We start from the raw sequence: 27,776 nt of genomic DNA, 5'->3' as shown, positions 1-27,776 counted from the left end.
GTTTAAAAACCATATGTTAAATATTCTGTGTCCTGAGTCTTTAGATATTTTTCTGTAATAGCTTTCTGTTTGTTTGTTTTATACACCTGCATTCTATATTTGGAGTCTCAGACATATTTAGATGAACAAGTGGATCACAGTAAGAAATTAGCGTATGCTCCACTCCCCCGGCATACCTGATATCAACAGTGTAAGCAGAGGTTGACTGTGTCCAGATCTAGCTGTGTCTTCTCCAGGTACCTGGTTCCTCCCAGGCTCTGCAGCTCTGCTCACTGCAAACAGTGCTGTCCAGAAACCCGTGGGGCCTCATACCAACAAGCACTTTGCAGAACCATGAAGCCTTATTTGTATGTGAATCCCCTACACTCTCCAGTAGTGCTTTCAGTTTCCCACAAAACAGAAATCTACTTATGTATTGGGGTTTCAGTAAAAGACCACGTGGTGTTGCCATCAAATATTATGTCCAAAGCCAGTCGCTTTGCTTTTGTACCCAAAGTTTGCTATTTATTTATCAGGGGATTTTGGAAAGCTTACTATGTATTTTTGTGTCTTAGTTTCCCCATCTGTAAAATGGGGTATAAATGCATTGATAAATGTAGATTACTTAATACAATCTCTGTCAGCTAGCAGTCAGTAAAAGCATTTATTATTACTTTTATTATTAATAACTAGAGGCCCGGTGCACGAAATTCGTGCACGGGGGTGGGGTGTGGGGTGGGGTGGGGGAAGGGGTGTGTCCCTCAGCCCAGCCTGCACCCTCTCCAGTCTGGTACCCCTTGAGGGATGTCTGACTGCCCACCGGGATTGGGCCTAAATGGGCAGTCGGACATCCCTCTCACAATCCAGGACTGCTGGCTCCCAGCTGCTCGCCTGCCTGCCTGCCTGATTGCCCCTAACTGCTCTGCCTGTCAGCCTGATCACCCCCTAACCACTCCCCTGCCAGCCTAATCGACACCTAACTGCTCCCCTGCCAGCCTGATTACCCCTAACTGCCCTCCCCTGCAGGCCTGGTCACCCATAACTGCCCTCCCCTGCTGGCCTGGTCCCCCCCAACTGCCTTCCTCTGCTGGCCTGATTGCCCACAACTGCCCTCCCCTGATGGCCATCTTGTGGCGGCCATCTTGTGTCCACATGGGGGCAGCCATCTTTGACCACATGAGGGGGCCATCTTGTGTGTTGGAGTGATGGTCATTTTGCATATTACTCTTTTATTAGATAGGATAATATCATTTTACTGGTTGAGCTAACCCAACTCATAATTTACTGAATAACAAAAGGACAGGCCAGGGGAAGTGAGCATACAAAATTATATTTCATAGGAAAATTATATGAAATGGCAACTCTCCCATTTGCTCAGTTTTCATGTAAAAAAAAAGTCAATATATATAAAACTCTATGATAGCCTTGGCTGAATAATTCTACTTCTATTTTTTTTTCATTCTAAGAATATATATAACCTAGAAATATTCACAACAGTAATTATAAAATAAGACATTTTCAACAATAGGGAATAGTTAAACTAATTATTGCATATCTGTAAGTTGATATATCAGGCCATATTTAGAAATTTTATGTTAAATATAATCTAAAAACAAAACACTTATAATGTTTAAGGTATAAATTACAATAATTTAAAATTATATATAGCTTTAAATCCCATTAAATATTAATAAATGTGGATAGGTAAGTAAAAAAATATGGTGAAAGTTTTTTCAGAAAACCTCTTGTTAAAACCTTTTTCATAGGCTAGGAAGCTTCTCATTCACAACACATTTAATGACTTTTCCATGTTCTTTGAAAAAGATGGGACTAAGACATCATGACTGCTGCTCATTATTATTTTTGGAAAGTCTCAGCAACATCCAAGTGTACCTTTCTCTAATATATGAATTTATAATTATTGTTATAAATTGAACATGACATGCTTTCACTGTTCTTTGAGAAATCACTATATAAAAATTGTGCCAGCCCTGGCCATGGTGGCTCAGTATGTCAAGTGTCATCCAGAGCACCAAAAGGTCACCAGTTCAATTCCTGGTTAGGACACATAGCCAGGTTGTAGGTTCGATCCCCGGTTGGGGTGTGTATGGGAGGAAACTGATCAATGTTTCTGTCACATCAATGTTTTCCTCTCTCTCTCTCTCTCCCTTCCTACCTTTCTAAAACCAATAAAGAAAAAAAAAATTGTGCCAACTTGCTGTTGAATGCTGATTCTAAATAATACAGAAGGTCCTACCATTTAATCTTCTGCAAATGGGTAAGGGGGTTTTGCTTGATTCTGATCACTGTCAATCTCTTTTCCTTTAGAGAGGTTGTCTGGCAATTGGGATACATACAAATCTGGTGGTTAATGAGTGGTTACCAGCACATGCTTTGAATTTACCCCATAACTGTTGCAAGAGAGGTTTACTTCTGATTAGAGAGGAAAAATAAATCAATCTCAAAAAGATGATGGGAATCAATAGGAAAAGGCCTGAACCAATGAGGCACTGTCCTAACGTGATAATAGGGTATTCTATGTAGGAATAATTAGTAGAATAACCATAAATGTTCTCAGTATATATTGAAATTTCTAACTCAGCCATTAATTTATTTTTTAACTTTATTTTTATTTCTGACACAGCCTTTATTTTAAATTAACCAAAATTAGTCTTAGCCTAGAGAAGACAGGTAAAAACGGTTTGAAATAGTTAGATTTCAGTGAGTTGATTGTAATCATCTTTATTTCATAATCTACAAGTTCCTTCTTTATCTTTTCTACCAGTGACTAGTGCTTAGTCACTATGAATTGATGAATCAAATGAAAAATTATGTACATCAGTTGCAGAAGTTCGAGGTTTGTTCCTGGCTCTCTCATTAAAAGGACCAGCACTCTCTCCCTAACCCTCACCATGTACTTGTAGAGATTTTAACTTCCACATTTCAGCATGCCACAAATATTTTCTATCTTTATGGTTTCTAACTATCTATAATAATAAAAGGGTAATATGCTAATTAGACCGAATGTCCTTCCAGACGTCATTCTGGATGAAGCCGGACCAGAGCAAAGCTGCCTGGGTTCCTGGGTGTCAAAGGGACGTCGGTGCCGGCAGCCGGGGGAAGGAAGGCCTTCTCTTGCATGAATTTTTGTGCATCGGGCCTCTAGTTTATAACATAAGAAGCTTTTCAGCATATTTTCCTGGCTGCCTTAAATGCAAATCTTCAGACACCGAGGGGCAGTTGTCCAGTGTTCTTGACTGAAGGCAGTGGGCTAGAACAAGTGTTCGCTCTGTTCTTTGGCAGGGACAGGAGTGCACTTTTCCATGAGTCCAAACACAAGTCCATCATTGTTCTCTTCATTCCCTGTATCTCCATTCACTTTTTTATTTAGTGTGTATTTTTCTGAGAATTGGATAATAAATTACCTTTCTCCTATGTCAGTGTTAAGAAAGATAGTTTTTCATTGCAATTTTCTAATTGTGTAGTGAATGTAGAAAAGTCCTCATCACAGCATATTATTACACAGTTACTAATGCAAACTAGAGAAAGATCATAAAAAAAGTATAATTTGGCAACAAACTCAAATGCTGCCAAAACCTGGCTAAATACATTTCACTATGGTTTAAAATATTATGCCTAAAAATACCAGGCAATTTAAAAAAGTAAACTGTACAGACTAAAAAGTACTTTAATCATAGAAAGCAAAATTATTTAGAAAATAAGGTCAGAAAAAATAAAAAGGGCACATATTTTAACTGGCAGTATACAGTTAGATCAGGTAGGTGTCTCACATTCTGCTTTAGTTAGTATTTGGAATATAATCAGAAGAAGTTGATAACAAATAGTTTATGTTAGCAATTTGTTTGTGTCCAATACTAGAAAATTAAAGACAGTATAAATAGAGGATGTTAGAGATGTGACAAACGGTTTTCTCTATCAAAAGATTACTGGCTGGATGAAAGTTGTACAAAAGGAATAAAATAATTTACATAGTGTTATATTTCTGATTAGATATATTTCTTTTCCTAGTTTAACTTTTACACATATCACATGATAAGGGGGAAAAACAGCTAAGGTCTATGAATATAAATTTAAAGTAAAAAATAATTATTATTCAATGAATTTATATCAATTACTGAATAATTACCTAACCACAAGACCTAAAATATTTTTAGACATATATATATATATGTATATGTATATATATATTTATATACATATACATATATATATATATATACACACAAGATAGGTACTTTGTATACTATCCAGAGCACCTTTATTTTTTTTAAGTGTTATAATACTTTCAACTGTCTCCAGTGATTTATTGTGATCATATCAAAGTGAAGTAAAACTTTTCAAAATGGGAGGCTTAGAAAATAATCAAGAACTATCCACTTTTTTTGAGAAAGCTTTTGTTTCTGAAATACCTTTTTCACCACACAATAACTGTTCAGCAACAGAGGACTCCTACAGAATAGCAATTCTCCTACATGATCTTGTAATATTCAAGCTCATTAGCCTTTAAAATACAAACATTTTCTGTTTTAAAACATACGACAGAAATTAGCTGAAGTGTCTGATTTCCAAAAGACTATGCAAGTGCAAACTAATTAACATATTTTAACCTCAGAAATTGTTAAATTTATTGAACTACTTAAACAAAAGTGCAATGTTTAGAATTAATATATTAGGAAGATGTTTATTTCTTTCAACTCTCCATGTCAGTTAGGCTGTAGACCTTAAGCCATTATATAATTACTAGAGGCCCAGTGCACGAAATTCGTGCATGGGGGGTGTGTCCCTCAGCCCAGCCTGCACCCTCTCCAATCTGGGACCCCTTGAGGGATGTTTGACTTCCCGTGTAGGCCCAGTCCCCTAAACGGGCAGTTGGACATCCCTCTCACAATCCAGGACTGCTGGCTCCCAACTGCTCGCCTGCCTGCCAGCCTGATCACCCCCTAACCACTCCCCTGCCAGCCTGATTGATGCCTAACTGCTCCCCTGCCAGCCTGTTTGCCCCTAACTGCCCTCTCCTGCAGGCTTGATCACCCCCAACTGCCCTCCCCTGCTGGCCTGGTCCCTCCCAACTGCCCTGCCCTGCTGGCCATCTTGTGGTGGCCATCTTGTGTCCACATGGGGGCAGCCATCTTTGACCACATGGGGGCAGCCATCTTGTGTGTTGGAGTGATGGTCAATTTGCATATTATTCTTTTATTATATAGGAGGATTAGATAGGATAGAGGCCTGGTGCATGGGTGGGGGCCGGCTGGTTTGCCCTGAAGGGTATCCCAGATCAGGGGGGGGGGTTCCCTTGGGGTGTGGGGTGGCCTGGGCAAGGAGCCTGTGGTGGTTTGAAGGCTGGCCACGCCCCCTGGCAACCCAAACAGAGGCCCTGGTATCTGGGATTTATTTATCTTCTATAATTGAAACTTTGTAGCCTTAAGCAGAGGCCAAGGCAGGCCAGGGCAGGCAGAAAGCTTGGCTTCCTCATGGAGGTATGGTCAATCTGCATATTACTCTTTTATTAGATAGGACTAGAGGCCCAATGCACAAAATTCGTTCAAGGGGCTTGGCCCTTGCAGCCCTGGTGCCTCAGCTTTGTTTGGATGGTAGTCTGGACAGTCATTATGCTGTTCGGTCTAATTAGCATATTAGCTCTTTATTATATAGGATGTTTCTTATATCTAGGTGTGTGCATGCATATGTGTGTAAGTGTTGTGTGTATATGTGTATTTACATGGGTCTAAGGTTGGACTTCCCTAGAGCTGTTTCTGGGACAATAATTTGAAGGTTAGTAATTTATTTGGGATGCAATCCCAGAGGCATTAGTAGAGTAGAGTGAGAGTGAGGGAGAGGAGGAAAATAAGTCAATGGGAGAGATTTAATGAGTAAGTGACCCTTGGAGGCATCTTGGGCTCCACAGTGCTGGGGACCTCTGGGAGATGGTTCAGAACATGCCCCTCAATCACTGCAGCAAGGTATGCAAAACCTGAGATGCTTACCTACCAACTCAGTTCTATTATAGGTAGAAGCCTGCTTCCAGGGCATTAACTTCCCAGCACTTAACCTGCCCTTCGAGCAGCCCAGAGAAAAGAGCTTAGGTAGAGGCCCACATGTTTGCAGTAAAAAAACATAGCAACAAAGCATACCCAGGCTCTAGAGGCAGGGCTTTCATAGCATATGGGAGAATATACCCTTGTTTAATTATGTAAGCTGATTTTATTTACTTATTGTTTTTTCTAGAAAAAATGAATCACTTTAAATGTATAGGAAAATATTATATGTCTCCTTTTATGTATTACAAAAGTACATCTATTCATTGTCATTGCATGTAGATTGTTTTTTTTTTTTTTTTTAGATAATGATTTCACTTTCTTCAGATAAATAACCAAAGTGGAATTGCTGGATCACATGGTAATTCTAATTTTAACTTTCTGAGGGACTCAATATTGTTTTCTATAGTGACTGCACCAAGTTATATTGCCACCAACAGTGCACAAGGGTTTTCTTTTCTCTATATCCTCACCAGCCCTTGTTATATCTTTTGTTGTTTTGTTTTCGTTACTAGCCATTCTATAAGGTATGAGGTGATGTTCCATTGTGTTTTTTTATTTACATTTTCCTGCTGAGTAGTCATGCTGAACACCTTTTCATGTACCTGTTGGCCACTTGCATGTCTTATTTAGAAAAATGTCTATTTGGTTCCTCTGCCCATTTATTTATTGGATGAGTTTTTCAATAGCTTTTTATGAGATTAACTTGGTATAGTCATGTACTAAACAGTGGTAGCCTTAGATTCAAATATTCAACTATCTATTCACAAAACACCACCTATTCACTGAAATTCTATTAAAAGCAAGTCATAAATTTAACATTTCAAGCATGTATACTTTAATTGCAACTGAAACATTATAATCAAATTAGTCTGTTTATAATTAAAGTCCTACATGCTTCCATTAGTTTAGTAGGTTGTTTGTTGACCAAGAAACAAATATTTCATTACAAAAAGACAGAAAAATAGTGACCCAGATCATTAAAACTGGATTTTCCTGGGAATATTACCCACACAAGTACTTGAATGTGTTTAATATATTGTCATTTTATGACCACAAATATCTTTCCAATAATATTCCTTAATATATTATTGATGAATAAATATATTATTAAATATTTTATAATAATTTTATGGTCCACAAGTTATTATTTTATGGTTCACTAGAAAATTGCATATATCTTAGGAATATTTCAAAGGGAATTATCTAAGCAAGTGACATTCTTTAATTCAAACCAGAAAGCTTACTCATTTTGGCAATAACTAATAAAATGTTGACTAACCTAAAGTTTTAATACATAGAAAGGCATCTTGAGATTATTTCTTCCTTTTAGAATTATTGTAAAATGATATTTAAAGGAAAATAATTTTTTCTCTAAATTAATTGGGTTTTTGATACTAATTTTGGTTTTATTATACTATAAATTATGTATTTTATATTTTGAGGATTTACTTATTTCAGAGTAATAATGAGACTTTTAAAAGAGGCAGAATTTTATTTTTTTGTAATAAATTTGACCTTCCTCAATAGGAAGAATTATAAATAAAATCATATTAAACTTCTGTTATCTGCATATTGAATAATTATGTTAAGATTAATTACTGTGCTTGTATAGATGGCAAGTCGTTTAAGGTGGATGTTAAAGTACTAGATATAATTTAGAACAATTCATTTAGTCAACTATTTAAATTATCCTATCATAATTTTATTTTTAATTTGTAGCCAATTGTTATAATTTCAATGTGTAATAATCCAAGATCATTACATAATTGGCAATATTTTTGTATATAGCACATAAATCCTTTTTATTTTGATGGTCATATTAATATATATCAATGATAAATTTTATTTTAAAATGTATGGTTCAAATACACTGAAAATATTTCTGGATTCAAAGATTCCATTTTATGTATCCTTCTATCCCACATAGATTATGTTTATAATTTTCAATTTTTTAATACTATTTTTCTAGTCCTTTTGTAGCCCTAGAAGTACCTTTCAATTCTAAAGGCAAATTGAAGAGACAGAAGAGAAAGACCTTCCTTACCAACGGAGTGGAGTGAGTGGTTTGGTTTTATCTTTTGAAGGTATGGCCATCTCCCACCTCTAACTTGACGCACTCCATCTAAAAAAATACACAAATAAACAAATAAAAATATGTGTATGAATATGTACCTATAGATACACATAGATATGTATGTGTCTATACATATGTAAATAGTTATTAATATATGTGAATTTTTATTAATAAGAAAATTCATATTGTAATATTTTAGTGACTAAGTAGTCCACATTTCATTCCTCAGAGAAACCCAATTAATTTCTAGTATTTTCTCAATAAAAAGATGAGTAACCTGGGATTTAGATGCTATACTAATTGAAGCTCTCACCGTACCAGGCAGCAGCAGAATAGTGCTCACAGGCTTCCTGTGCCCATTATCCATTCAATTAAAGTTGGCCATGCAATCAGGCAACCAATTTTAAGTCTATTGAAAGCAAAGACTTATGAAATGCTTAATTCATAAAAGATAACAGGAGACAAGTCAATCTATTGTTAACAAACTTCATTATTTTGTGACCAGAAGAGCGTGTAATATTATATGTATAATTTTTCTATTTGCTGTACACAAGCTATAATTCCATTGATATTCATCCTAATAAGCATTTTTCCACCTTACATTACAGTTCACAATATAATGACCTGAATAAACCTCTGTCCTATAGCATGACACTTCAGTGATGAATGTATCAAAATCTGGAGACCATGTCTTTTTGTATATGCATTACCAAAGTGCCAAGCACTGATTCATACCCTGTACGTAATTGGTTTCATCCAAGTGTAAAGTAAAAAAAGCTACAGCCAGACAAATGTCATAGTAGTTGGGTGATGATCAACATGTTGTCTGGTAAAAGAGTTTTGCCAATAGCTCACAATGTTTTTTCTCAGTGCCTGGGATTTGTCGTAACATTTGCCACTATTTTTTATAAGCTTTAGAGCATGTGTCATATAATTTTTTCCTAAACTAAAGGTGCAACTTTCCATTATGCCTCAGTATTTATGATCTCTTCTTTGCATTTAGAAATAAAATTCAACAATTTCTAATTTGCAAATGTTCTTTTGTGCTTATTCTGTATGACACTACAATTTTTTTCTTAGAGAGCAACAAGCAATGCTGTTCTGAAAAGGACATGAAATTTTCATTCCTTCCTCTCACTATTTATATGGTTGCCAAGAAAAGGTGCTCAGAAGTGGAACAAATGAATCTCCAGCTCAATTAAGTTATTTTATCCATATTTTCATAATTAGGTCTATGTTCACATTTTTGAGGTGACTTAGCAAATTTCTGAAGCCATAAACTTCTTTATTTCAGCAGATCCCAGATTTCTGTTGACCATTTTACTTTTATGGTCTTATTTTCTGTTACAGATTCCCAATCACTGATTTTATAGCATAGTGAAATGTTTCCAAACCCTGGTCAACCTTGGTGAGTTAGAATTATAATGTATAGAATAGTAATAAAAAAACAACTCTAACAAATATAAACATTCATGCAAATTATACTAGTCTAAGTTCAACTGAACAGTATAGTTATTTTAGAACATGAGCAACCTTTCAGGATATAATATAATCATTATAAGATTTCTGGGAAGATTATTATTTGTTTTATTGAAAATGGTTAAAATTTAGATAAAAATATAATAATTACAAGTCCCTTTTATACCATACCATGGGGCATTAAATGCCACTAGCAGTCCACGGACAATATTTTGAGTTCATACAGAGTACAGGCTGATTTCAGCATTAAATGAGAAGTCTATGCTTATTCTACCATACAATGGAAGTGGAAAGTGGTTAGACATTTTACAACCAAAAGGGACTCAATTTTTTTTTAGAAATTAGATGTCTATATGAGAAGGGGGTATTAACATTCCATTTATTTGTTCCTTTTCATCATTATCACCAGTGAGTTTGTGTCCTTTAGACACAATTGGAAATAATAATGCCGGGGCTGACCAGCAGACATTGAGTGATGGATGAATGGATTACTCCAACACAACTTTTGCTGTGAAATAGAGGGCTAAGGGACCACCTGGCTAAAGGAACCATACAGCCTCGCTTGCCTGCCTTGTTAGGCTTTTATTGTAGCAGCAGTTTGAGATACAGTTCATCTTTTAGAAGCAATCAGTAGGGTAAGTAATATTCAGAGGACACCCAAAGATTAAGCATAAAGATTCCAGCAAACACCCTGGGGAAATGCATGTGCACAGACTTGTTTGGGAAGGTCAAGGAATAATTAGGGGTGCCGCCTTCGGCACTCCTCTTCGATAAACAGGGTGAGCGGCCTTCTGCACACTTCCATTTTCTCAGAATGTCCTTCTTACAAATTTTCCAACCAAGTCTTGTGTGCGCCCTAACACAATAAGAGTTCTGATAGGACACAAAGGAAACTGAAATAACTGTTTACCCAAATATAACCTGGTGGGCACATAGGTGATCTATGCTTAAGTCGCTGCTGCAATATATATTATAACAAAAACAGCTAACCAGAAACTTTGAGATTGTCATTAAAAGGATAGTTTAAGCAGACTATAAATGTATATCTGAAATGACTAACCTGAGCCATCAGTTAGATACATAAAGTGTAAATTTCTAGTATTCCAAAGAAATTAAAGGTGTATATTCAAAAAATTAGCTGTGCTTCAAAACCTGTTTTCTCTCATTAGTGAATTACCACCTACCCAGTTTGAGATTGCTGTGATCATTATCAAATGTTAAAAGGATTAGAAATCCCCAACAAGCAAATCTAAAAATTATATTTCAGTGATGTCTTTCATTAAATATATATATATATATATATATATGTATATATATATATATATATATATATATCACAAAACTAAAAATTGTTTTCAGATGTCTTTTATATAATATAAAATATTCACAAACAGTTTGCATATCCTATTTAGATAAAGAATCCAAATGTTTTCCTTTTTTTATTTTGAAGTGTGTAAAGTACAATATTAGAAAAGGCCATGTTATTTTTTCATGGGGAATTGGGCAAATGTTAATGGAGTTTAAATTATATTAAAATTATTTTGAATAAATGATATACAAACATTGGACATACTTTTCCTAAAACAACATTGCAAAAATAGTATTCCTGCCTGTTCACATGCATACATGCACAAAACCCACAGAAGAATTGTGAAATTATATGCTTTCTTAAAAGTATATTTTCATTTAATTCAGAGAAGAAGGAAGAGAGAGAGAGAGAGAGATAGAAACATCAATGATGAGAGAGAATCGTTGATCGGCTGCCTCCTGCACACCCCATACTGGGGATCGAGCCTGCAACCAGGGCATGTGCCCTGACTGGGAATCGATCTGTGACCTCTTAGTTCATAGGTTGACGCTCACCCACTGAACCATGTGTGCTTTTAATGGCCTGTGATGGCTTAGCATCTGATCAGCTACATAGAAGATATTATTAGTTACACACAAAAAATCATTTTTTAAAATATTTTATTTATTTTATTGAGAGAAATAGAAAGTTAGAAACATTGATGAGAGAGAAACATCAATCAGCTGCCTCCTGCACACCCCATACTGGGGATGTGCCCTCAACCAAGGTACATGCCCTTGACCGGAATAGAACCTGGGACTCTTCAGTCCACAGGCCAATGCTCTATCTACTGAGTCAAACCAGTCAGGGCCATTTTTTTCTTTAATTATTGTATTTCTCCTGTGGGTGATTAAATAAAAAGTGCAGGGTGGGACAAAAGTAGGTTTCCAGTTATTCACATGAAAAATAATTCATAAAAATAATATAAGAATAAACACTGTGTCTTGTTTACTCACAACTGTATGCCTACTTTTGCCTCACCCTGTATATAATTAGAAATAGAGAGGCCAGTTCAATTATTGACATCCAAATACTTATTTTTATCCTTCTAATGGCAGTAGTTTATGGTGATTGAAGGGTAAAAATTGGCAATATTTTCTGATATCATTCCAAAATCAAAATCATTCTAATGGTGTTGAGAACTGAAGAACATAAATGCTTATAATTGTGATTTTTACATATTGCTGTTGTCTTTTAATCGTTTCAAGTGAAAAGAGCATATGTCAATTTATTAAATATTCTTGATGATGTCTAACGAGATTCCAGGCAGTTCTATAGATTTTAAGCAATAAATTATTTTCCATTTTCACTGTGCCACCTCATATGATTGAAACAGTACCACAGACTAAATTTATTGTAATTAGATTTGTGTATTCCAGTCTATGCCCAAAGATGAGTTCATCTGTTTTTGGTAATAGCTTTTAACTTCCATGTAAATATTAATGACTAAGTAAAAATAACATGTTTTTCAATGAAGTTATTTTTATAAAATTATAGTACTTGGTTGATTGTATATTCCATAGTATTAGACAATTTTGTAATTTAAAACAAATATGAAAATGCCACTTATCATATATAACAGCTAATGAATAAAATTAGTAATATTTGAGATGGTATTTAGATTTGTAGCAAGACTTTTTAACCCTGTGTTCAAGGATATAATTAGGCCCCTCTCCTAGCTTCTGGTAGCCATAGTCATTCCTTAATTGTAGATGGCTATCTTAACCCTTGCTCTTCACATGAAATTCTCTTTGTGTGTGTGTGTCTCTGTCTGTAGGTACATTTCCTCTTTTTATAAGGACATCTGTTGCCGAAACCGGTTTGGCTCAGTGGATAGAGCGTCGGCCTGCGGACTGAAGGGTCCCGGGTTCGATTCCGGTTGAGGGCATGTACCTTGGTTGCGGGCACATCCTCAGTGGGAGGTGTGCAGGAGGCAGCTGATCGATGTTTCTCTCTCATCGATGTTTCTAGCTCTCTATCCCTCTCCCTTCCTCTCTGTGAAATATCAATAAAATATATTAAAAAAAAAAAGAAATTTTTATAAGGACACCTGTCATACTGCACTAGGGCCCACCCTAATGACGTTATCTTTTTTTTCCAAATAAAGATCACATTCACAGGTACTAAGGGTTAGAGCTTACAACATTTTTTTTTTTTTTTTTTTTTAGGAGGACACAACTCAATTTATAATACTCAGGAATCATACAACATGTGTGGCATGCACCAATCTTCAGTTAAAGACCTGAATGGTATCAGATCTTTTGCTAGAGGAATTAAAAAGACAGCAGCAGGGCTCTGATGGTGTTGAGAGCTGAAGAACATGAATGAACCCAACAGGTTATTGCTGAAAAGCAGGTGGCATAATCTAAGCACAATGAAGAAAACTGACAAAATTTTTGCAAGTTCCAATTTACGGGTGTTGTTAAGTAGAACCTCTGGAAAAAGCAGATACTGGCCAGGGAATATGAATTCTTGAAACTAGCAAATATAAGCTGCCTTTGTGGATAGACTCCTGCCTTGAAGAAATATTGTTAGGCATATAATCTAAATTAGATGGGACAGAGACAATGGGGGAAAGAAGGGAGATATAGCAGATAAAAAGTGTGAGAGTAAATCAGAGCAGCCAAACAGCAGAAAGTGCTAAGATATATTTTTTAGCACTTCGTAAAAACAATTGAAAAGGGAACTCAGAGTCCCTGAAGCCAGGAAAGCAATTCTATTCTCCAGTCTCTGCTGAAAGTGCAAAGCAATTCATAACACCTAAACTCGAGAACCGGAAAAGGTTGCATGTGCATCCTATATAAAGTTATTGTAAGAAAAAAAGACCGAGATGCAGAAGATCCCTACAAACAAAGAGGGCTGATTACAAAAATATGCTCACAAAGTAACACAACAACCTGGCAAAACCCAAAATGCGCAGGACTTAGATCTCAAGTGGGCAGCAAAAGAACGTGCAAATACAAACTTTCTGAAATGAATGCTCTAAAAACACAGAGAAAAGGCACCACAGTGGATTCCATAAGAGCTGGATGAGAGGGAGGTCAGGGACCTTGGGACAGGAAGAAGCCGAGCTCAGGCTTAGGTGAGGGAAATGTCAAAGCCCTCTAGGTCACACCTAACATTGTGTGGACGCTGGCTGCCGTTTCTTACTGAGGGGGAAAGAAGGGGCTGCCCCGCCTAGGCTTCCTGACCCTGAGTCTAGAAGCACTGAACCTCCTATCCTTCTGGTCACCTTCTCCACTGGAAGACCATCTCCGCACCCTCAGGACTGTCACTCCAACAGCTCCGCAGCTGTGAACGCACAGTCAGGACCCCTGATTCTCCCTCTCACAGAATGTGGAGTCTGAGCCTTAAACCACTTCCAACTGAGTTTCCTTCCCATCTCCCACCTCACTCCCTCCCCCCACCAGCCCTCGTTCCCCCAGGTGTGTTTTCTCAGCCTCAGGAAGAAAGGGGCCCAGGCATCACATCTCTGAAGGGAGATAGAAGAGATAGTCACACCTTGGCCAAGACCCTCCTGTACATCGGTGTCTCCACCCCCTCGGGCTGTCTGCATGCACACTACTCCACCCCTGAAATTGCCCCTGCACTCCTGCCCTGGTCTACTCCACACACTTCTTTGGCCTAAGGATTCTCTCAGGATTTCTGACTGCACCACACACTCAAGTCTGGGGCTTCAGCCATTCCAGTGGGCACTAAGGCAGGGCTGCTCACAGGGCCTGCTCACTTTCCACACACAGACCTGGCTGTCCTCACCTTTCCCTGCTCACAGAACTGCATGTAGACATTCACACAGCCCATCTTTAGGATCGTCACCCATGTGTATTGCAGCAGCATTGGGTGAAGGCAGGTAGATGGATGAATGAAAGGAGGGAGGGAAAGATAGATCACAGAGCATAGATAATCTATATAAAAACCCATTAGGGTGGAATGACCAGAATGACTGATGGCTATGACACGCACTGTGGCAGCCAACCAGCCTGATGTGGGCTGGATCACCCCTAACACCCTGATCAGGGCGGGGCCAGCCGGCCAACTGCCTTGGCTGGCAGAAATTTGGGGTCGGGGACCTTGGAGGTGCCTGGTCTCAGGCAACTGCACAAGCAAAACTCTCCTTTGGCGGAAGTAGACCCGGGATCAGGGTGCTGGAGTCAGGGATGGGGTGGAGAGGCTTTCCTGGTGGCCACAGCAGTCCCCGCGGGCCATGCACAGCACCCGGGCATCTGGCCCTGGTCAGAGCAGCAGCAGGAAGAGGGGCCGCGAGGAAAAGGGGGTGATGGTACACAGGAGCCAGGAAGCATGAGGCCTGACCTGGGTTCTTACCCCCGCCCGCTGGGCTCAGCAGCACCAGCAGGTGGGCCATGGTGTGCAGTGAGGTGCTGGGCTGCCTATTGGGGGGAAGCAAGCCAGGAGGGTAAGGCCCCATGACAGCAGAGCCCTGAGTGATGTGGGCAGGGCCCGAGTTGGAAACCCTGGTAGAGTGGGCGGGACTACAGCCCCTCACCTGTTTGGACTTGAACTTGGAATTCTGTGGACAACCAGTGTACTGGCTACCAGCACATCAGAAGTCAGCCCCGCTTCAAAAGAGAGGACATGGTGGAAAGTGGTAAGGCCACAGGAGGGATGGGAAATGTGGCCATCTTCGGGAAACACAGCTGCCACAGTCTTCAGTAACTATGAACAGATAATCTTCGTTCTCTGTTCTACAGAAGAGGAAGCTGAGACTCAAAGAAGGGAGCCTTCCGCAACACCTCACCCACTTCTCAGACCTGACCCTGTGCAGTATTGTTTTTGTTGAAAGTAGAGGATCCAAAATGTTTTTAGATCTCTGCTATTTTAGGCAGGAAAGAATTTAGCACAGGGAATTGGTGCTTGGGAAATCATCGGAAAGCTGGAGGAGTGGGTATTAGGCTGACCCCCCAGGAAAGACTCCCTGGCCAGCGGGAGGACCTGCCGCCTCAACCACAGTTGAATTCTAGGACACTCTGGCACAGCTGTGACCTGGGATTGGGAAAAAGTTGCCCTCGCAAGTGCCCTCCAGCTACCACAAAACAGGTCATTGGGCACCGCCTCTGCCACAACTGCCTGTGCACAGCCTGGATTCTGCTGCAGAAAACCTCCACATCTCTGCAAACATGATCACCAGCAGCAAACAGCCCAAACTGCAGGAAGATGCCTCTGCCCCACTTCTGCCTTCAAAATATTGTGCAAGCACATCCAATTGGCAGAAACAAATTCATATCCAGAAACCTAGCTACAAAGGAGTTTGGGCAATTTCAGACTTTCGTCTAGGAGTGAGATCTTGCCAATGTGCCTCATGTGCCTGGTATTGATAAAAATGGGGCCCGGCTGGTGGGGCTCAGTGGTTGAGCATCGATCTATGAACCAGGAGGTCATGATATGATTCCTGGTCAGGTTTCAGGCTTGATCCTCAGTAGGGGCATGCAAGAGGCAGCTGATCAATGATTCTTATCATTGATGTTTCTATCTATCTCTCCCTCTCCCTTCCTCTGAAATCAATAAATATTTTTTTAAATGGGGTCATGCTTTATATATGTGTTATAACAAGTTTTTCACTTCATAGATCACTAGTGCCTTTCCTGTTAAAACCATACTTACAGAACATTATTTATTTATCATTCATTTTAATTGATCTCAGAGAGAAGAAGGGAGAGAGAAACATTACTCCATTGTTTCCTACACTCACTGGACTGGGTATTGAATCTGCAACCTGGGCATGTGCCCTGACTGGCAATCGATCCACCACTTTCTGGTGTGTGGGACGATGCTATGCTGGTACCCTGACCCCAAATTCTAGCCTCCAGAACTGAGAGAAGAATATATTTCTGTTTTTTAAGCCACATAAATTTATAGTATTTTGTTATGGCTGTCTGAGCTGACTAATCCTATATAATAAAAGCCCAGTGACCAGATGGCAGAATGATCGGGACAACCACAGCCCCTCACCCTGTCCAGCACCACCCTCGATTGGCCCCCATTGGACCCCACCAGTGCACAAATTTGTGCACTGGGCCTCTAGTCTATATATATAAAAGGCTAAGTGACTGTCTAACCATCCAACCGGTAGCTGTGATGTTCACTGACCACCAGGGGGCAGACGCTCAATGTAGAGCTACCAAGCTGCAATGACTTGGCAGTGGCAGTTCTAGGGTGATGCACCCGGAACCAGAGAGGAGGGAGCCCAATTCCAGGGTGCATCACCCGAGAACCACCCTCTCACAATCCGGGACCCCTCAGGAGACGTCTGAGAGCCGGTTTCGGCCCAATCCCTGCAGACCAGGCTGAGGGACCCCACCTGCCAGAGGGACCCTGCTCACCCTGCAGATGACCATAGGGCTGCCCCAGGTGCACCTGGCTGGGGAGGGACCCAGAGAGGTTGGCTCCAGGGCATGTCTGGCCCATCTCACCCAGTCCCGCCCTGCCAGCCACATTCTAATTAATTTCTTTCAATGTGCACAAATCTGTGCACCAGGGCATAGATAACAGGACAGATATCCCCCATGACTTTTAAACATGTACTTTACTGACTCTTCTACATTCAAACCAAGGTAAATTTTAGAACTGATATTGTTTTCTGTGTACTACTGACAAATATTAGTGCTGTTTCATTGTCATTTTTGTCTCAACCATCTAGTTGTTATTCCTTAGAGTGCTTGCTATGTTTTGCTTAGATTTGAAAGACTTGGCAGAAATAATTTATTCTGTCATTTTTAAAAAGTAGAGATGCAATGACAGGGATGAAAATATTATGAAGAAGCCTATGACTATGATTGCATTGAAAGCAGAATAAAATATTGATAGAAAATGATTAAATGAAACAAATTACTTGGTAGGAAAGATTCTGAAGGACAAGCGATAAATAATACAGAATTTAGAAAGTGCTGTGAGTATGCCAATAACAGTGATCATGAAGACAAACACGATTGCTCGACTTATACTAAAAAAGGTAAAACAACAAAATCATTGGTTACCCATTGAAACAAAAGGAGACATAACATTGCAACTTTGCTTCAGATTCTTCTTGAGGTATAAAATTTACTGTAATCTGCACAGTTTTTCTGTGTCTTGGTGGTAAAGATATATAATCATGGTTATCAAGGTGTTCCCAACAACATTACAGACTATCAAAGAGGCTATTTTGGGAGAGGAGTGTTTCTTGGCTCAACAAATATTTTGTGAAAATGAAATTGATTTATTTTGGTGAAAGACAAGTAAATGGATGAATATCGCAGGGGTAGATTAGATTATTGTGAAAACATTTGAAGAATTTATTTTTGGAGGCCCCTGCTTCTTACTTCTTGTGGCTCTATTTCATATATATCTTAGCTAATGGTTGAGTAAAGAAAGGTAGTGAGTGCTTCAGAGGTTTTGGTGGACCAAACCTAGAAGTATCCAAACATTTGGATTAGTATTACAATGGTTAGAACTCAGTTTCAAGGCGACATTCCATTGCCAGGGCTGTAGGGAAATGTAGTCTACATGAGCACCCAGGACTAAAGGAAATCAGGTTTTAATAAAACATATTAATATCTTTGAAATAGGTTTAATTTTATTTTTAAATTTATGTTAAAATAGGGATAATGAGAAAAATTTAATGTTCAGTTCTATTAGGATTTTGCTTAAGCATTCATTACTACTACATAGTTGGTCTTCTTAAAGCATAATAATAAGTTTCCTATTAACATTTATAAGTTGGGGAACTCATTGAAATTTTTGTTAAACTATGGTAATGATTAAATCTGGTATTACCATAAAGTATGGAAAAGGAAATAGTCTCAATTGTACAGTTCAAAGTTTTATATATCAAATATGTTGGTTTATCATTGGTATGATATGTCATTTGTTTTTTTCTATTTTATCTGTCAAGAAGCATAGTCTTTTATATAAAATGCTACAAACCTATTTAATTATTGATATTAATAGCATAAATTGCATCACATGTAATACTAGCCTACTGGATGTATAAAACTTCTTAAATTCATTGTGGATCATTCAAATATAGTTTATATAAAATATAAATTATTCAATTAGCCTCACATTTAATTGGGTGTGATTTTGCTATTGCTTTTGTTTTATTTCTTTGATGCATTTAAATTTATTTTCATTTTTATTTTATATGTTTACTTTAAACATTCTTTGGCAATGTATTTTGCATACCTTATAAAGTACCATATAGATTAAACAACCTCTGTTTTTTCCTTTTCCTTTAGTAAGGCCATGTAATTTGTTACTATATATTATTACTCTTTATTTTTAATTTACTACATTTTCATTGATTTGGTTTATTTATCTTATGGTTCACTAGCTATTTTCATATATCAGTCTCATATTTTTAACAAAAAGCCTGTGTGTTTTTTATTTATCTCTAGTTTTAAAATGATAATGGTTTTCTTCATTTTTATATTTTCTAAGTGTCACATATAAAAGCAAAGTAGTATGCCTTCTTATATGTAATGTGGAATTTGGTGTACTTTTTGCTATTTCTCTTTATTATAAAACTGCCTGTTTTTCTAAAGTGTTTTTAAAAATTTTTAATTATTAATTTTGAGAGAAAGAGAGACATCTATTTGTTGTTCCACTTATTAATGCGTTCATTGGTTGCTTCTTGTATGTGCCCTGACAGGGGATCAAACCCATAACCTTTTCAAACTCATAGTAAAGTGGCTTACCGAAGGCCTTCATGCAGCTGACAAATGGCAGAGTCAGGATTTGAACCTGGGTCACTGGGCTCCAGAGTTTGATTCTGTTACCACTGAGCTAAATGGCTGTGTTAAGTGGCAATGTGCCAAAGTGGTTTTGTGGTCTTTACACATGAACGACATTTTGTATTTATTTAAAAAAAAATTGGTAACACATATTCTCTCTCAATAATCTATGATGTTGTAGAGCACACGTATAGAAAAACACATCTTCCCACATATTTTAAATCATGTCTAGATTACTTATAATACCTGATACAATGTAAATGCTATGTAAATAGTTGTTGTATTATATTGTTTAGGGAATGATGATAAGAAAAAAAATGCTCATGCATTTCATTTTCAGTACAAACCCAACTATCATAGGCTTAACTACATTTTAGCAACAACATAACTTTAAAAAAAGTACATATATATTTATATATATGTATGTAAATCTGGGGTTGTTGAATCAGAGGATGTGGAACCTGTGGATGTGGAGGGGCAACTATAGTTGTACTTTGGAGATTTAGAACAACAGAATGGAATAGGAAAACCTTATTTTTAGAGAATCCCTGAGTTTGCTCCTGGGATAAATTGACTTTGGATGTATGGCAATGCCAAATAAGGCATTTCAAATTTATGAAGGACTGATGGCAATGGACATACTTTATAATCTTATTTGAGATACATAGATAAAACAGGCACAGAATTAATGTGCTTAAGAATTAAAAATATTTTCTATATTTTATTTTTATATCCATTTTTTAAGGGTTTACTATGATCTGATGTGCTCAATAATTATCATACTTCTTGAGAACAACAAACTGAACTCTCATAATAAGTAGACTTAAAAAACGTATATTCCTAATCAACCACTTTATCCCAGATGGTCAATTATTGTTCTAGTCTGTTTGGTAATGGAGACTAATGTGTACTTTGCATTTACGTTATTGGGTTTTTTTCACTGTTGTCTATGATAAAGTATGTGTAGGAAAGTATTTTAAGTCCTTGTAGCATTAATCTGTATCTATATTATATTTTAAATATAAGTGTTATTAATTTTATATGATAATTTAATAGTGAACTTTAAGGGTTAGTGACAGTGAAGAATATAACCAAATATAATTCTTTCCCAGAGTAATATAATAATATCATTAAGTCACAGTTAAAAAACTTCCTTGTTAATTTGATTTGAAAAAAAAATGTTGATGATAAAACCTTAGGGGAAACTAGACTATCTCCATTCCGAGCAGTTCTGTGGAAACAAATATAAAATACATACACTTTGCTCTCCTGGGCTTTGGATAACTCAACTGAATATTTCAGAAGCCACAATTGTGTTAAGAAGGGAACCTAATGCACGGTAGAAGCCAGACTAATCAGGAAAACAATGCTACAGCATATGTTGTTTTCACTGTAGAAAAATCCAAATGGGACATTCTGATGACTGAGACTGAAATTAATTTTATAGGCATTAACATTTGTGGGTGTTTCACACATGCAAGTACAGAACATTTCCCTTGATAGTCAAACAAAATGTGGCATCAGGAGGGACATAAATAGAAACTCATGGCTCCTTACAACCAATTGAGTTTTACATAAGCATTGTTTCAATTATTATACAGTTTTTCCTCTACCAACACATGTTGGCTAAAATAATGACAAATATTTTTAAACAATATGGATACTATTTTGATATTGTTCAGCAATTTCTTTAACTTCAAGAAGCGTTAGTATACTGATACATATATGCTTTTCATTCGTCACATTTTTGTTCTGTTTTGCAAAGTAAAATATGTATATATAGTAAAAATTATTCCAGCTCTGGCTGGCTGGCTCTGTTGGTTGGAACATCTTCCTGTATACCAAAAGGTTGCGGGTTTGATTCCTACTCTGGGCATACCTAGGTTGTGGGTTCAATTGCCAGTCAGGGCGCATATAAGAGGCAACCAATTCCTTCTTACTCAAATTTGAGGATCCATAATTAGTTTGACATTCCCACACAAAAGTAGTGGTTTTAAGACACTAATTTTATGACCATTATATTATTACTCATGTATTTATGGGCTTTTATTTATTTTTGTTCCACATGTTTATAACCATACTCAGAGTTCTTTCCTTGGCATCATTACTAAAATTGATTTCTTTGCATCTTGCTTTTTCAAAGCCTCATATTCTTATATTAATGGGAGCTTCATTTGAGGCCTGAAAAAATAAGATAGGATGGAAAGGTAGCAGCCTTAGTCTGAAACTTGGACAGTTTATACTTGAGAATTCTGAACAGACTTGTTCAGAGGATTATTTAGAATCTTATCTCAGACTTTTGGGATCCACAAGACTTTTGCTTTTTCCAAGCTTTAGGTTTCCAAGCTTTGAGATTCTTTCTACTTCATTTCAATGCTCATGAGTAAGACAATTATTGTTTAGTTTTGTTGTCTTGTACAAGTATTTTTGCTATAATGGAACATAAAATATATTCCTAAAAATATTTTCCAAATTTAGATGAAAGATGAATGAACTTTGACAGAAAAAGCAGGTCAATCAAACTCTAAATGCAGATGTAATGATAATTTTGAAAATCCTTAGAAAACAACAGCAATGGAAAGTACAAAGAGACATATGTTATCTTTGGTAAATATAGAAGTTGTTTTTAAATGTTTTGGTAAATGTAGCCTGATGGAAATGGTACAAGTAAATATTGAGTAAGCTGAATGTGACAAATATACAAAGATCTCCTATACTCTCTGACTAGCACTTTTAATACAGACCATGGGGCCAAACTCAGTGAGGAGGAAGAAAGTAAGCTGAAGGGGTATGATGAACAATTTTGCATTTCTGCTGTGTTCAGCATTGTTAATATATTGCACAGTCGGTGGCTATCACAAGGTAGTTTGAAATATTAACATGCTAGAAAATAAAAAAATTTTACTCAATATGTCTTCTGTGTGTATTGGCATCATTCCCTTATTCATCATTTATGTATGAATTTGCATAAGAGAAACACATGTATTAACAGATCAGGATGCAAAAGCTTTTAGAATCCAGTAAGTAACTATCAGCACTGTATTAACTTTGTGATTTCAATGTTTCCCATGGCTACAGGCACCATGAAAGCTAGATCTGTCTTCTGCATTATTACAAGAAACAGTTTTAGCAAATGCACCAGGTTATTCATCTCCAAGCCTTTGATCAATATTTCTTTGCCACTTGCTGTGAGAAGTGGTAAACACTTCTGGTGACAATGTCTATATTAGGAAGAATAATACCTGCAATTCTAACACACTCCAAACTTTCAGTGGCTTAATACGTATAAGTTTATTTCTTATGCTCTTGAAAGTTCAAAATAGAAGTTTTGGGCCACTTTGAGGGCGAATGATTTCTACTTTAAGAATTGATGTAGGAACCCATCTGAAGGTTGCAATGCCATGCTTGTACATGACTTTCAAAGTCAACTTGGAATTTATATTCAGCTTCCAGAAGGACAGGACAAAACAGAAAAGGCACAGTTATAGTCTTGAAGTGAGTCATTCTTTTTTTTTTTTCTTTATTGATTAAGGCCATGGTCGGCAAACTGCGGCTCGCGAGCCACATGCAGCTCTTTGGCCCCTTGAGTCTGGCTCTTCCACAAAATATCATGGCCTGGGCGAGTCTATTTTGAAGAAGTGGCGTTAGAAGTTTAAGTTTAAAAAATTTGTCTCTCAAAAGAAATTTCAGTAGTTGTACTGTTGATATTTGGCTCTGTTGACTAATGAGTTTGCCGACCACTGGATTAAGGTTTTACATATATTTCCTTTCCCCCCTGTAGCCCCCCCTCAGCTCATGCCTTCACCCTCCTTGTGTCTGTGTCCACTGGTTATGCTTATATGCACGCATACAAGCCCTTTGGTTGATCTGTACCCCTTCCCCCCACCCTCCCCTACCTTCCCTCTGAGGTGGGACTGTTCTATGCTTCTAAGTCTCTGGATCTATTTATGTTGTCCATTATATTCCACATATAAGTGAGATCATGTGATATTTATCTTTCTCCAACTGGCTTATTTCGCTTAGCATAATGCTCTCCAGGTCCATCCATGCTGTTGCAAATGGTAGGAGTTCCTTCCTTTTTATAGCAGCATAGTATTCCATTGTGTAGATGTACCACAGTTTTTTAATCCACTCATCTGCTGATGGGCACTTAGGCTGTTTCCAAATCTTAGCTATTGTAAATTGTGCTGCTATGAACATAAGGGTGCATATGGCCTTTCTGATTGGTGTTTCTGATTTCTTGGGATATATTCCTAGAAGTGGGATCACTGGGTCAAATGGGAGTTCCATTTTTAGTTTTTTGAGGAAACTCCATACTGTTCTCCACAGTGGCTGTACCCGTCTGCATTCCCACCAGCAGTGCACGAGGGAGGGTTCCTTTTTCTCCACATCCTCACCAGCACTTGTCCTTAGTTGATTACCCACATTCCATTGGCAAGAACTAGTCATGTTTCCATCTGCATTCAAATAGGGCTATGAAGTGCAGATTCTTGGAGGATAACCACTTCCAAAGCACATTTATATACTGTGGGATGGGGGAATTTTTTTTAAAACAAATTTCTTTAAGACTTTCACAGTCATGCTTGAGGATTACCATGCATTAAGGCAAACTACAATGGCTAAGAACATAGACTGTGAAAGCAGACTGCTAGATTGGAATCCTCACTGTACTACTTTCAAGTTCACTCATTCTTCAACATTACCATAAAGAAATATTTCCACTGCACTTTGGGGTAATGGGCTGGTAATAATTTGCTGTTGATCACCAGTAGAAGTTGAACATGTACCAGATTTTTGTTGGTATACTGAGGATTCATGAAGAACAAATGCTCATTCCCAGGTGTCAGCAGTAGTTTAATTGATGCTTTGGGTGGCCACCATTGCCGCTTACCTTTTCATGAGGAGAAAAAGCTGGATGCACAGGTAATCTACTCTTGTTGAGTTTCTAAAAAATATTTTCACCTGGTGTTCCCTCAAAAGGCATCTATTAACAAGTTATATGTTTTTCTTTAAAATTAGGGTGTAATTCACATGCAGTAAAATTAATCTTTTTTAAAACATGTAATGTTGACACATATATAAAGTTGTGTAAACGCCACCATAATCAACATAAAGAATATTTCAATCACCACACGGTCCTTCGTATTACTTTTTGTTATTTTCTTCTTCCACACCTACCCTGAAACCACTAACCTGGTAACTGTTCTTACTGTTTTGCCTTTCTTTATGTCACATAAATGGAATCAGATGGCATCTAAATTAAATTATATTTGCATTCCCATTCTCTTCTGGACTTCCATTTTCTAAGTGGATTTGCATTTCATTCATTTAGAATGCATTGTTTTTTAAATTATATTTGCATTTCAATTCTCTTTTGGACTTTTGCATTCTTAGTGGATTTAGAAATCTCTGATTTAATTTTATTGAAGAATATATATGGTGTGTGTATGTAAACTTATACATACATGTGTATATAGCTATCTATAATAATGAATATATGTACTGAAAAAAATTGACATATTACAAGTGTTTTTATATTGTTGTGGTGATATTTGCTTTTTTCATGAGTGGTCTATCTATCTATCTAGCTAGCTAGCTATCATCAATCTATCATCTACCTATCCAGAGACATTACATGAAAGGTGATGAAAATACTGACGTTTTTCAAATGGTTTCATATTGCTGTGGTGATATTTGCCCTTTGTGATGGGTAGTGGATCACTCTGCACTTGATCTTATGTGATTTAGCAATCAATGACATATATCTGAGGTGAAGACCTCAGTGCAACAAATGTGATATATTTATATCTTTCTTACTCATTATTGAAAAAGCAAAAGAAAACTAAGCAATCTCCTCTACCCCCAATAGAGCAACTCCTCACAGTGATTTTCTATTTCACTATAAGCATTCTCCCAATGTTTTTCCCCCCTCCCTTTGGTCAACAATGGCACTTGCTTATCTCATGACCAATCATTTGCCATTTATTAAATATTTGTTTACACATTGCATTTTTTAAGAAATAAAAATATCTAGTTTTCAAAAGAAAGGCATTCATCAGTTCTTTATAGACAACAATTCACTTATTCTTTCAGACTATGGGCTTGTAATAAAACTGCATTTTTTGGAATCTTGTCTTTCCTGCTTAATGGACTTACTTAGCAAATCAAAGAGAAAAAATTAAATTATATATCAGTGTTCAAATTACAAAGTGCCATTTTCTCTGCCGCTATTGTAACTCTCTCTCCCTGTTCTACTGAAAGTTTGGAGACTGGTTAATTCTACTAATCCTTCCATGCTCCAAACCCAGCCCTTGTCCAGCTCTTAGTTTTATCTGTTAAAAACACAGTTCTAATCCTATTGTTTCCCTGCTAAATTTTTCCTGATGGTTTCTGACCACTGACCTAACTAAATACAGATTCCTTTTCCTACCACTTAAAATCTTCTGTAAGATGGTTCCAGAAAACAATTTATCTTTCCATTACATCCCTAAATACCTTTATGCTCTCATTATATTGCATTTTGTACTATTTTTGAAACAAGCCCAAATTAAGGTTGCCCTCACTGGGAAGGTCCTGGCACACTTGTAGTGCAAAGTAAATATTACTTCCCTTCATTTAAACAGGAAGAGACGTAATAATACCCGGTTATGGCCTTAGTAATACTCAAAGCTGAGGCCTATTTGAATCAAATGTGAAGATTTAAATGATGGGAATCATTAGGCTCCATTCCAGTCTATTAAATTAGAATTTCTGATGATGTGCCAGGCTATGGCATTTTTAATATTTATCAGGAAATTCTAACATACACCCAGGGTCAAAACCCACTTTCTTCAATAGAAAAAGCACATGAAGATCTGTGTTAATATAACTTACCTGTTCTTCTTAGTCTCAGGTTTGCATTTATTGGTTTTTCTGTCTCTCTAGAATTTAAAAGTGACTTATCTGAAGCAAATTATCCACTTAGAAGAAAAATAACCCAAAGCCTGGTATATTTAAAGAATGAATTATATATTTGGTAGATAAATAGCAAAGGAATATTATTTAATTTACAGGAAGGTATTGGCATGTAGTACAAGCTAACAGAATAGATAATAAGAAGATGAATAGTAGAGAGAGCAAAGGAAAATTATTTAAATGTGCATTCTAATATTGCACACACACAATGTAAGGTAAAATCAAAATTATTAAATGATTAATTACTTGCTTTAACTAATGAGGACAATGGAATTTGCGAGTTTAAGCACATCGTTGTTTTTTTTTGTTGGTTTGGTTTGCTATCAGAAAGATTTATTGGGAAATTCGCACCCTGAGGGTGTAGCACGTGATGCGGTACTGCCACTCACTGAAACCGAGTAAAGGAAAAACACTGGTTTCCTAAGTGGTCCTTCTACAAAATGTATGAAGAACAGCTTCTGTGTGACTGTCTCTGCCTCTCTGTCCTCGGACATTCCAAAGCATCCGCCCAAATGGCTATGTGTTTTTCCGACCTTGCAGCTAATAAAAGCCAGAGGGGTATTCAAATTAAAGTTTTCCCTATTGCAAAGCCCGTGGGTCATGATGCTCAAACAAGCCACTCATTACCCTCACTTGTATTAGAAATGATTTGCTGTTTTTTCACACCTACTAGTAGATACTCTACTGCCCTGTTTCTATCAGTAGGTGCAATTTTATGGAGAAAAAATAATTTTACTCCTCTGCTGTCGACTTTATAGTCTTAATGAAATGATGTGTTTGGAGTGTGGATTTAAAAGTCTGAGTTCATAAAAGCAAAGCAGAAGACATACATTTTTAATATTTCAGAAAATACAGCATTTTATATTTTCTGAAAATATTATATTTTATGTTTCAAGAAGTATAGCATGTTATATTTCAGAACATATAACAGGGAAATAAAAGTAACTGTAAAATCATTAACAGGTTGATATTTAGTTTCAAGGAGATATTACTGCTGAATTTATAAATTCAAATTATACACAAACTGGACAAAATGGCATCTCAATGTGAATAAGTGAAGTGGGTGGCAATTATTTTGCTATATAAGTACCCTGTCTGCTTTAATCTACCTGATGAATACTTGGATGTGGGTATATCTCTTTATTGTGCCTATATAA

The sequence above is a fragment of the Plecotus auritus genome (genome assembly GCF_963455305.1).
Source record: "Plecotus auritus genome assembly, chromosome: 7".
Classification (NCBI taxonomy): domain Eukaryota; kingdom Metazoa; phylum Chordata; class Mammalia; order Chiroptera; family Vespertilionidae; genus Plecotus; species Plecotus auritus.
Note: the sequence above shows the minus strand (reverse complement) of the source record.